Raw genomic sequence first — 11488 nt, 5'->3', positions numbered from 1 at the left:
GAGTTGGAATTTTATTGAATTAATTTAATTAACTTAAGGGGGATAAGAGATAAAGTAAACCTAGCTGCATTTTTATTCATAATTTTAAGTTCATCTTTTAATTAATTTCTTCTACTGTCATTTTTATTTAAGTTTTAATTAAATATTGGTTACCTGTTGAAACGTTTTGAATTGTCTAACTTAAATAAAAACGGTGAATTATTGCTTGAATTAGTCCTCATGCGAATGATACTTACTCATCACTTTATTACTTGGAACAACTGGTATACTTGCTGTGTTCGTAACAATATATAGAATAGAAATAGTATAAGCTTAGTTCGCAACAATTCATTCAATGATCCTTTCGTCAATTATTTCTCTACACGGTATCTAGAGCCTAACAAGAGGAACCCTAATTCGCTTATTTCTCTCGAGTGAACCGACTATTCATTGTCGTTTCAATTTTTTTTGGATATTATCTCTTTGTCAATTTTCGGACATCTCTTTTTCTTTGTGTCGCATCAGCGTTGTTGTCGGCCCCTTCTCATCGCACATCATCGTTAGACACAGGTTGACCATCGCTCCTCCGCCATTGACTACCATTATTCATTGGAATTTTTTGGTGAGCCACCAACTATTGTGCTCGTCTCAGCCGTGTGGTATGTGTTGCGACTCAACAAGTGCACCGGTCGTTAAATAATAAAAGTGTACCGCAGTACGAGATCGTTCCCACGAGGATTGGGTTTCAAACACTAGTTCGCTAATCGCGGTTTAGTTGGACAATCAATATTTAGATTAAGAGAATTGAAATTGAAAAGAAAACAATTAATAACATACAAATTAAAATTTAGAATTAAACAGCAATTGGAAAGATGATTGATTTAAAGATTAAAAACAAGCATAGTTAGGGTTTCGACTTCCATCAATCTTCTCTATATGCTATGAATTAAACTGTCAAGAATTTGCTCTTAATATAATGCCAATCAATTCTTTCTAAGTTAATTGGGGCTCAATTCCTTGTTATCCTGAATCTTTATCAATTCTCAATCAAATCTTGATTTGTTTCTATTTTTATTTAAGATCCTGCAGATTGGGCTTCAAGTTTTTGTTATGATTCCTTTATCACTTCTTAGCACAAAATCTTGTGAATTTACCTTCAAAATGAGCAAGATATCAAAACATTAGCTGAATTTTCAAATCTTTATGATTTTATCATATAACACCTTGAATTCCATGCAATCTACCATATAATTCTTGTAGAATTTAGCATAAAAACATGGTAAACCAAGGGTTTATCAAACATTCCCAGATTTGAATATTGTTGTCCTCAGCAATCAATCAGAATAAAACTAAGGAAATAGGGAGTAAGAATCCTCAATTGCATGGAATTTGACAGGAAGGACATAATCAGAGACATGATTACAGAGCATTCAGAATCTAAGGAATGATACATCAATCAGCAAAATTCATAATTCATAAGTTAAAAGCTGCAACAAAATTTTTTAAGATCAAGAATCAGGAAAATTTCCTGAAACAATCCCTCACTATGAATTCAATTCAGTCACACTCAAATGTTTAGAGGGTTGGTGTTTCACTGGTATCTCACTGAATCAATACTACCATAGGTTTGCTTATATTCTCGCTCTCCGTAGTTATTGTGACATATCTCACAGATCAAGAGGTCTTGTTTAGGGTTATAACTTGCCCTGGTTGAAGGAAAGGAAAATTTAGAGAATAAGCTCCAAGATTAAAATTCAGATTCAAAGAGGAATAAATGTAATCGTTTAACAATTTGTAAACAACTTTCTCCTTTTTTTTGGTCCATTCTTCTTCTTTTTCTTTTGAACTTTTCTCTTGTTTGTCGCTCTCTTTTCTCAGAACAAGTTTTCTTCTTTCTTTTCACTTCTTTTCTTTTTCCTCTGAGTAATTTTTCTTTTCTTTGTTTGTTTCTTTTTCATTCTAACCAACCTTACTTCCTTAGCTTTTGCCTTTCTTCCATGTACTCACATACATCATAATTTATGTAATCAATTAATTATTATTTGTTCCTCAACTCAAATCTAAAATTTAATCTCAAATAAGGTGTGGATTTATATGGAAAGTCAGCAATGGTTGGCTATTTGGTCATCTAGTTTAAAGAAAGAACATGCCTCAATCATATCCATAGAATATATCACATACCAATTCAAGCAAGAAACAAAGCAAGTTCTAGAGTCTTTCATACAGTGGGATGAACACTCAATAAAAATTTTCTGTATAGGCTCAAAATCTCACGGTTATGAACGCACAGTAATTTTCCTATTCCTCATCTCAAAAAATTTCATCACAAAAGAGAATATTCAATGAATCACGAAAATCATTACATTGATGCTCATTATGAAAATTAAGAAGGTGCATCATCATGCTCTGAATCAAATCACTGATCAAATTTCCTACCAATCTTTCATTTAAAAGCACTGAGTAAAACTTTCAGCTTTTCACAAAACAATGGATTGTGGTTTTTATTACTTAAAACTCTAAAAAAAAATAATGTCAATTACTAAAAAAAATGTTGCATTAAGGAAAAGAAAAAGGTTGAGATAGTTCTCTGTACTAGCCGGATGTTCTGTGTATACTCATGAAGTTCTCTGGTTCATTTAGCAATACCCACTGATGAACTACGCGTTTCCCATTCCCAGATATAAAAGTTGTTGTCCCCAGCAACTGATTTAAATCTAAAAAAAAATCGCGTTGAGAGTTAGGAACTAGTGGATTCCTCTGAAACAGCATCAATCAAAACTATCAGTCATCAATGCTGAAATATCATATTGCATCACAGGGTTATCTCATACCATAACAATAAAAAGAAATAATCGAAAAGAAAACAGAAATAAAATGAAAATAGCTAAAGTGATCATTCATCAAGCTCCTCCTCGTCCTCTACATCTCGCACCATGGCGGGTTTCATGACGGTATCCTCATCCTCATCATCCTGGCCCTCAGTAGCCGGATACATGATGGTCTCTCTTAGTGCGGCGTCATAGGCATCTTCCTCCTCAGATCCATCAGAAGGCTAGGGCTAGAAGGCTAGTGGTCCTCTTTTTCAACTATCACTTGATCACTGTTGGGTGGTTTGCTGTTGGTGGAAAAATATATATTCTGATGGAGAACGTTCCTCCATTCTAAATTAGCAAGAGAAAACAGATTTGTTTCCTTACTTCCAACCCAAGTGCACAAGTGCACCCATCAAGTAATAATGGGTGTATTAATGCCCAGATTATCGTTCCCATGAGGATAGAACTCTAAATAATTCCTTAAACTATTTTATAAAGAATAAAAATGAGAAGAAAAGTTAGTGATTGAGCTGTCTGGTCAAACGTTCCCTACTGCCTTGACAAAGTTCCTCAAGAACAATAAGTTTAGTCTGATGGCAAACAACTCCTCGTGTCGTTATATATGTGATCCTTCTTGATGAGAGAAGGCACGACAATAGTCATTGGAGGTTGATAGATACAATGGTTGAATAGATTAAAAATAACATAGTAATAACTATACTCAAGAGACAACAAGGTGGATGGTTTTAAAACAGTTTTAACACAAGGAACGGATTTACTGCTCCATTCTTAAATAGTTATTTTCTCTGCTCAAGACTTAGCACTTTTTGGCTTTGTCCCAGTTTCTTAACTGCCAACTCTGATTCCTCAGCTCATGGATTAGATGGCTCACAAGTTTCCATATTCCTATGGCTCCCTTGACTCCAACACATACTTGGTACAGAACCTTAAAATGGACGAAGTGGCCCCTTATTCCTAAGGTAACCAATAGCGTCGTTGCCAAAACACTACCTTCCCCCACTGGCTAAGCTTTCTGAAATCCCTTCCTTAAGGAAGTTCCTTTCTCAGTATGTGTTCAATTTCCATTGATACACAATGAATATAGCTTACTTAGCCAGAGAAATACAAAAAGCTTCAGTACAAGATTTTTGAAAACAATTCTTTAAGAAATTTGCAGCTTATCCGTTCCACAGAAAGTTTAGCCCATGGCCGTTACTTTAAACATAATTATTCTAAACTGAAGTCCCACAGACTCGAGATTCAGTTCAGAGATAACGAGTGGAAAGGAGAGAAGAAATACTTATATTGAAATGAAACAAGAAAGATTACAACAAAATATAAAGTGGAGAAGATGGTTGATGCTCGTGAGGAGTCTCAAGTGATTGTTACAGAATAAAGGAGAAATGTTGTCACTTAACTATAGCTACCACTATATAAAATTAAACTACAAATTAACTAAATACTACTAAGTGATCTATTCTTAAGGAATTCGATTCCTCAGGAATTCGATGGATGTCTTCGTGCTGGGACGTCCTATTTATAGGAGAAGAGTTGATGGAAAAGTTGTAATTCTCTTGGATTTGTTCTCTTGTCTGCTTAGAAGAGGCGGTGTCTACAGTGCTTCGAAGGGTGCAAAGTGGCTGGATGGGACAGTAGTTGTTGGAGATTTGTCTTTCCTTCTGACCATACCCATGCATTGTTTTCCTCTTTGGCCAATAGGAACCCTTTATTCTCTGCTGCCCACGTTTTCCTTTGCTGAATAGCTGCACCGCTTCTGCTTTATGGAAATTTCTTTTCAACGTTTCCTGAAAAGTGGTCAGAGAGATTGGGTGAGTGAAGCAGGTCTATTTAATATTCTTAATCCATTCCCCTTTTTATATATTTTCCAAGGGCTTACGTCACCTTCCGTTCTCCACTGTGTTTTTGTCAAAAAGATATTAATCACGTGCTTTTAATGCTAAAGTTGCTCATCAGTGGAGGGAAAAGATGGTATTTTGCCATCATAATGGGCTTAGATGGGAATGATTTTTCGTCCCATCAAATACCCCAAAACTAAACTGTTGGTTATCCTCAAACAGCTCATAAATAGTGGCTTAGGCTGCTCAATTTCAAAGAATAACTCAACATAAAGAACTTGAGCTAGTAAGTAATCATAAACTTTTCAAAGAATGAATTGCTTTCCACAGGTGACAAATAAAAAGAATTTGTTCCCAGGTAAGTGAAGGTTGCTGATCTTCTGCCTCACTATCACTCAGGGTTGGTGTTTCTCTGTCCATTCCTGGATGTGATTCTTCAAACTTGCTTTCCTTAGAAGTGCTGGTGTCTTCCCTATCAAGGGTATTTGTGACAATGGGTGATGGAGGTTTTTAAGAGTAAAATGTTTTACAGGTTATGGGTCAAGGAACAGTTCTTTATGTTTCGGAGCTGGACTTTTCTGTTTAAGGGAACACCTTGTCTTTTTGTACCTTCTTTTCTTCCTTTAGAGAAATCTTTTCTGGTATTTTCTTCTGAATTCTTTTGAATGGTTGTTCCCATTTTTCTGTGTTTTCTTTCTTCTTCTCCTCTTTGCTCATTTTGGCTTCTGTTCCTTGCCCCATTTTTGTTGACCATGGGATGGGTGTGTGTATGTGGGAGATGTGTTGTGGTGTGAATGGGAATGGAAGTGTTTGTGAAAGGCTGAGTGTTTGAAGGTTGATCCTTGTTAGTGAAATTCACCTGTTCTTCAGCAGTACTTACAGCATCAAGGCAAGTTGGAAGTTTCATTGTGGTGACACCTCAGGAACGCTCTCATGAGTAAGTGTTTGGCATTTTTCATTCCTTACCAGCTTTAGCTCACACATATCAGCTTCTTTCAAAAATCTGAAGATTAAATTCATTTCACCTTTCCTATGTCAAGCATTCAGAGTAAGAATAAGAATGATTACTAAGTGACTTTGTGTTTCATGCCATTGGTTATTCAAAGTTTCCCAGCCACACTACTATAAGTGAGATGCATGCTCCCAACAGTTTGATCAAAAAAGAGTTTTCATTTCAAAAAGAAAAGCAGTAAAAAAAATTACACTGGGGAAAAGAGAAAAAAAACTAAAAGGGAAATAATAGAAAGTAAAGAAACATAAGTGAAAAATAGGAGGATCTTTCTCCTTTTCAATAGGGCCTTCTCTTGCCCAACTCATAATTCTTTTCAGCATCCAGCTCCTCCTATGTGGGTGGTCTCCTGCTAAGTTGTTCTCTTAGTGTTCTTACTTCAGCTGCAGGGAGCCACTTCTCAGCATCCTTTAGTAGATCGCTGATCACAGCAATGAGGTGTACAATGGTGGATCTCATTATTATCCTACCATTGTGGATGTGCACCTGCTGCCCTTCCACATCCAACACTCGGTGCTCCAACTGAGTGACTTTTCCTTCCAGATATGTACCAAAGGCTTTGAGAGCTTCTTTGGTTTCTGTGCGTTCTTCAGAGTTCTTGAGGAGGAGTTTCTTGAGCTGCAGTTCAGCTCTAGTGTTGTGCAGGGAGTAAGCAAGTTGCAAAGATTCATATGCTTTCTTAATTTCATCCCTGACAGCATGCAAGGTTGGGGCAGAAGGTGCAGCTCTGATGTTGTCGATGCTGTCTCTGATGGTTTTTAGAAGCTGCGCTCTTTCTGCTTTCTACTGTTCCTAGAATTGAATGAAAGCAGAAGAGTTGGTTAAACCCGTTCCTTAGAGCCTTTAGCTCTTCATCAGTGCTGGTCATGTCCAGCTGAGAAACGGATGGTGTTTCTGGTAGCAGCTTCTCCATTTTCTTCCCCATTATTTCAAAAATCTCAGCAATCCCTATCTGGGATTTTCTTCTTGAGCCAATGGGGATTATTGGGATGGGGGAAGATGACTTCTTCTTCTTCTGGTTGCTGCCAGAAGCTGGAGGACTTTCAGGTGCTTCCCTGACAGCAACCTCCAGTATTTGTGAGGAAGAGGGGGAGGTTATAACTTGTTCCTCCCTCAGTGGAGGAATTTCCATGCCCTCCTCTTCTGCCAAAGCCTTTGCAATGGCCTCGTCCCCAAATGTGTCGAGACGGATGATTGGGTAAGAGAGGGTCCACCCAGGCTGATCTGCCTGGGAGCAGTTGGCTTTTTCTTTTTAAGAGATTCAACAAAAATCCTATTTCCCTTGTCAAGTTTTTTCTGTGGCTGAGCCTCTTGCTCAGCCACCTGTTATTCTGCAGCATGTGCTGCATCTGTCTCTTCAGTTTCCTCTCCTTCTTGTTGCCTAGGAGAGGGTTGGTGTGCTATTGGTGGTGGTGAAGAATGAACAAGTGATGGTGGAGGGGGCGGAACGTCAGAAGAAGAAGTAGAAGAGCTACTTGGGGACGTCTCCCTAGCAGTAGGTGTGGACGTTCCTCCAGCCTTGACCCTTTTTGCAATAGGCTTATCATCTTGACTGTCTCCCTCCTTGTCAGAGAGGGTGATAGGTTTCTCAGAGGATGCACCCTCTGGCCTTTTTGTGCTGCTGAAGGTTCTCTTCAGCCTCTGACTGGAGCGTTCCCCCTTTCTTGGAGGAGGTTTAGCAGGAGATTTCTTTTTGCCCTGCTTGCTCTCAGTAGCAGCAGGGGCTTCCTTCTTTACCTTGGAGGGAGCGGGAACAGTTCTTCGTGCCTGAGTGTAGGCAAAAGTGGATGATTTTGAAGGGGTGGCCTTCGTGGTTGTCTTCTCTGGGGCCTCAAAGCCTGGAATGTCTGTTTCACTGTCAATGGTCCTCAGACCATTCCATGTTTTGAAATCGATGACAGACCCTACCACTAGGTCTTCATCTTCATATGTCTTGACCTTGGCCTTTAAACAGAGCTTTGTGATTAAGCAAGGAAGGCAGACAATAGTCTTTATGATTTCCTTTTTTAGGCTGCTATATATGAGAGGTACTGCGTCAAAGGGAATATTCTTCATGATGCAGTAGAATTGTATCTGTAATGCCCATTTGACTGTGGCATCATGAGAGGAAGAAGTCATTTAGAGTTAACAAAAAGAGACCAGAATCTGGCCTTATCTTTCAGACTGCCTTTGCAGAGGGCTCCTTTTGAATAGATAAGATAACTAGTGATGATCAGATCCCTTACTTCTTATGAGAACTTTGGGACTTCCTTGCTTTTGATGTATCCTTGGTACAGGCAGTTGGGGATAGTTGGGAGGTTGAGGACTTCCTTGATGGCAGAGGGGGAGAATGACACTTTCTTCCCTCTTACCATTACTTCATCATTGGTGTATCCTTCGGGCACCCTCTTTGCATGGTACAGGAACTCAGCCACCAAGGAAGTGTTGAGTTCTCGTAAATCTGTGGCGAACAGAGTCCACCGCGGTTTGGTTAAAGCTTTCTTCACGAATGGTGGAAGAGGAGCTTTGTCCTGTAAGAAGATGTTTCTTTCTGGATAGAGAGTTACAGCATCTTCGGTGATGTCTGGCTCTTGATTATAGCTGGCCACGGGGACAATGGTTACTGAAAGTTTAGTCATGGTTACAGCAAAAAGAAGGCTAGGGAAAAATGCAGAATAAAGTAATGAGAGCAAGAGTTTCTAAGTTAGCAGAAGGTGGTAAAGATTGAAGACGAAAGAAGATGGGTTTAAATAAGCACACAGAGGAGAGGAGATGATGAGTTTTTCAGGACGTGGAGGTTAAAGAGAGGGAGTTGAAGAGGTGGTGGAATGGGAATGTTGTGGAACGAAAGGTCAGGGTTAGTGGTATTCAACTGCTTCTGATGGTGGTAAGGAGATGGAACAGTTTAGGTTAGAAACATGGGAGATAGGGAAATCAGAGTAGGAGCAGTTGCATTAATGGCTGAGGAGACAGTTGATTTTTTAGTGCAGGTTTTTAAAATTTGCAATGAGTGAAAATCTGATAACGGCTGCGCATATATACGTGACTCAGCATGGACAGGTGTCCTTGTCACGTTTATCTCCTAAGCCAGGGAACATTCCCTTTGTCTTTATCCTAATAAACTAAAATAATATGTTATAAAAAAAAAAACTAAAATAATAAACTAATTCCTACCAAATAAAATACAAACCTATCTAATAAAATAGTCAGAAATATAAATGGTATTTTAAAGAAATATTACTTATTTAATCAGAAGAATGAAAATTAAATTACTTATAAGTATATATATATAATTTTTTTTAATTTGGGAGTGTGTGGTTATTGAACCACCCCAAAACTACGTTCCTGGAACGGAACGTACCTTATTTGGACTTGGAGTTGAACATCAGACGTTCCCTCCATTTTGGGGGCTGTGTGGTTAGGTTTAACCACCCCAAAACTTTGCTCTTTGTCAAAGGGCAAAGGTATTCACTGGGTTTCCTCCCAATCAGCGCTTAGTTTAATGTCTTTAGCTAGACATGGTACTAACCTCTTAGGTTTCTGGAGAAGAGGTTAAGGGAACTTCAGTATCCCCGGGCAATTGTCCTGGTGTCCTGGTTTTGAAGCTAGCAGCTATCTGTCCCAGGTGGGACTCAATGTTTCTGACCACAACATCGTTCTTGGTGACATATTCTTTGACATAGTTTTCCAGGGTGTTGATGCGTTGGTCTTCTCTTTGGAATGGAACATAATTGGTTCTTCTTTGTGGTTCATATGCTCCGTTCCCCATGCTTCTGCCTTGTTGATACTGCTGTTGCTAATTGTTGTATGGCTTTTGGTTCATAGGTGGCCTCCATTGTGGATTATGGTTCTGATCCTTCACTATAGTTCCTCCAGGGTTTTGATTGTTGTTGCTACCTGCATTCTGATTATCTCTGGCCTGGGTGAAGTTTCTATTCCCGAATTTTTTAGCATAACACCCCAAGGCAATAGATGGACAGTCTGTTGAATCATGAAGGTCACCACAGGCTGAGCATGGTTCACTCTCAGTTGATGTGAGTTGTAAGACTTCTATCCTTAGTTGTTCTTGATCAGCTTTCAGGTTCTTCACCTCATTCATCAGTGTGGCCTAGGGGTGGCAATTTGGGTTGACCCGCCCCGATCTGCCCCGCCACCAACCCGCCAAAAACAGGGCGGGGCGGGTTGACCCGCCAAAAAATATGGGTTGGAAAAATGAACCTACCCCATTTTATGGTGGGTTGGCGGGTCAACCCCCCAACCCGCCAATTAAAAAAAAATTAATAAAAATTCAAAAATAAATTATATTTTATGATTTTTTCTAATATTATTTTATTTTATTTCACACTTCTCTACATTTTTTTAGTCTCAATCTTAAATGTATACTAATATTTGTCAAACATTCTTTAAGAATTTATATATAGATAACATTTGTCATAAATAAAATTGTTATTCTTTATTTTTTTATAGGAAGTACTAAGATAAAAAAAAATGGATATCACAAAAATTTAAGGACTAATGAAATACTACCTAATTGTAAAAAAACAAAAACAAGAACAAAAATTATAACCCGACGGGTCAACTCGCCCCGCGGTGGGTTGAACCCGTTTTGACCCACTTCTAGGCGGGGCGGGTTGCGGTGGGTTGGTGGGTTGAAAACCTCAACCCAACCCGCCCCGTTTTGGCGGGTTGGCGGGTTGACCTGCCGGGCTCAACCCATATTGCCACCCCTAGTGTGGCCAGTTGGGATTCCATGGCAGTTTGTTTGTCTAGTTCGAGCATGCCTGGCTTCCTTACTGGACTCACCCTGTCTAGTGGCCACTGGAGACATCTTTTTGCAGTGCCTTCTATGATCTTATACCTGGATTCGAGGGTCCTTGTGAAAAAATATCCTCCTGCAGCAAAATCTAAATGTGATTGAGAAGTATGATCAATGTCTTTATAAAAAGACTGTAAGACTCCCCAACTCTCTACCCCATGGTTTGGACATTTTCTGATGATGTCCTTGTATCTCTCCCAAGCTTCGTAAAGATTTTCTCCATAAAACATTCTGAAGTTAAAGAGCTCAGCTCTAACATCAGCTTGGCGAGACATAGGGAGAAACATTTCTTTGAACTTGTTAGAAAGTTCCTCCTAAGAGTGTATGGACCCAGGGGTGAGAGTTTTCATCCATGTTTTTGCTTTTGAGCCTAGAGAGTGAGGAAACAGTCTCATTCTCATACTCTCTTTTGTCACACCTTCAGCTTTGAAATTATCACAAATATCTTGAAAGTTTGTGAGGTGTGTGTAAGGATCTTCTATAGGGAGTCCATGAAAGACTCCAGCTTCCCTTATCATGTGAAACATGATAGGTTTAAATTCAAAATTAGGTGCTACAGGAGGGAGGATCACTCCCCTTTCTGGTCTGTTCCTGAAAGGAGCATCCAAAGTTCTAAAGTTCTATTCAGGAGGGATTCATTCATTGTTATGATCAGCCATGTTTTCAAAAATATTTTCCCTAAGATTTCTTCTTCTTCTATGTAAAGTGCGTTCTGGCTCAGGATTGAAGAAAAACTCAGGTATTTCAGTGGAGTGGTCAGAATCTGTTTCAGACTCTTCCCTCATAAACCATATACACAGATATTATGAACAACAGAATGTGTAACAATATATATAAAAAATAACAACAGAAATAACTATACAGAGTACGTACTTAAAACAGTAATAAGAACAAAATTTAGTGTTTTTATCCCCGGCAACGGCGCAAAAAACTTGTTGGGTTGTTTGTTGTTGGAGGAAAAATATATATTCTGATGGAGAACGTTCCTCTATTCTAAATTAGCAAGAGAAAACAGATTTTTTCCCTTACTTCCAAC

The sequence above is a fragment of the Gastrolobium bilobum genome, unplaced genomic scaffold (genome assembly GCF_033153095.1).
Source record: "Gastrolobium bilobum isolate Gb01-03AN ecotype WA unplaced genomic scaffold, APGP_CSIRO_Gbil_v1 utg30084, whole genome shotgun sequence".
Classification (NCBI taxonomy): domain Eukaryota; kingdom Viridiplantae; phylum Streptophyta; class Magnoliopsida; order Fabales; family Fabaceae; genus Gastrolobium; species Gastrolobium bilobum.
Note: the sequence above shows the minus strand (reverse complement) of the source record.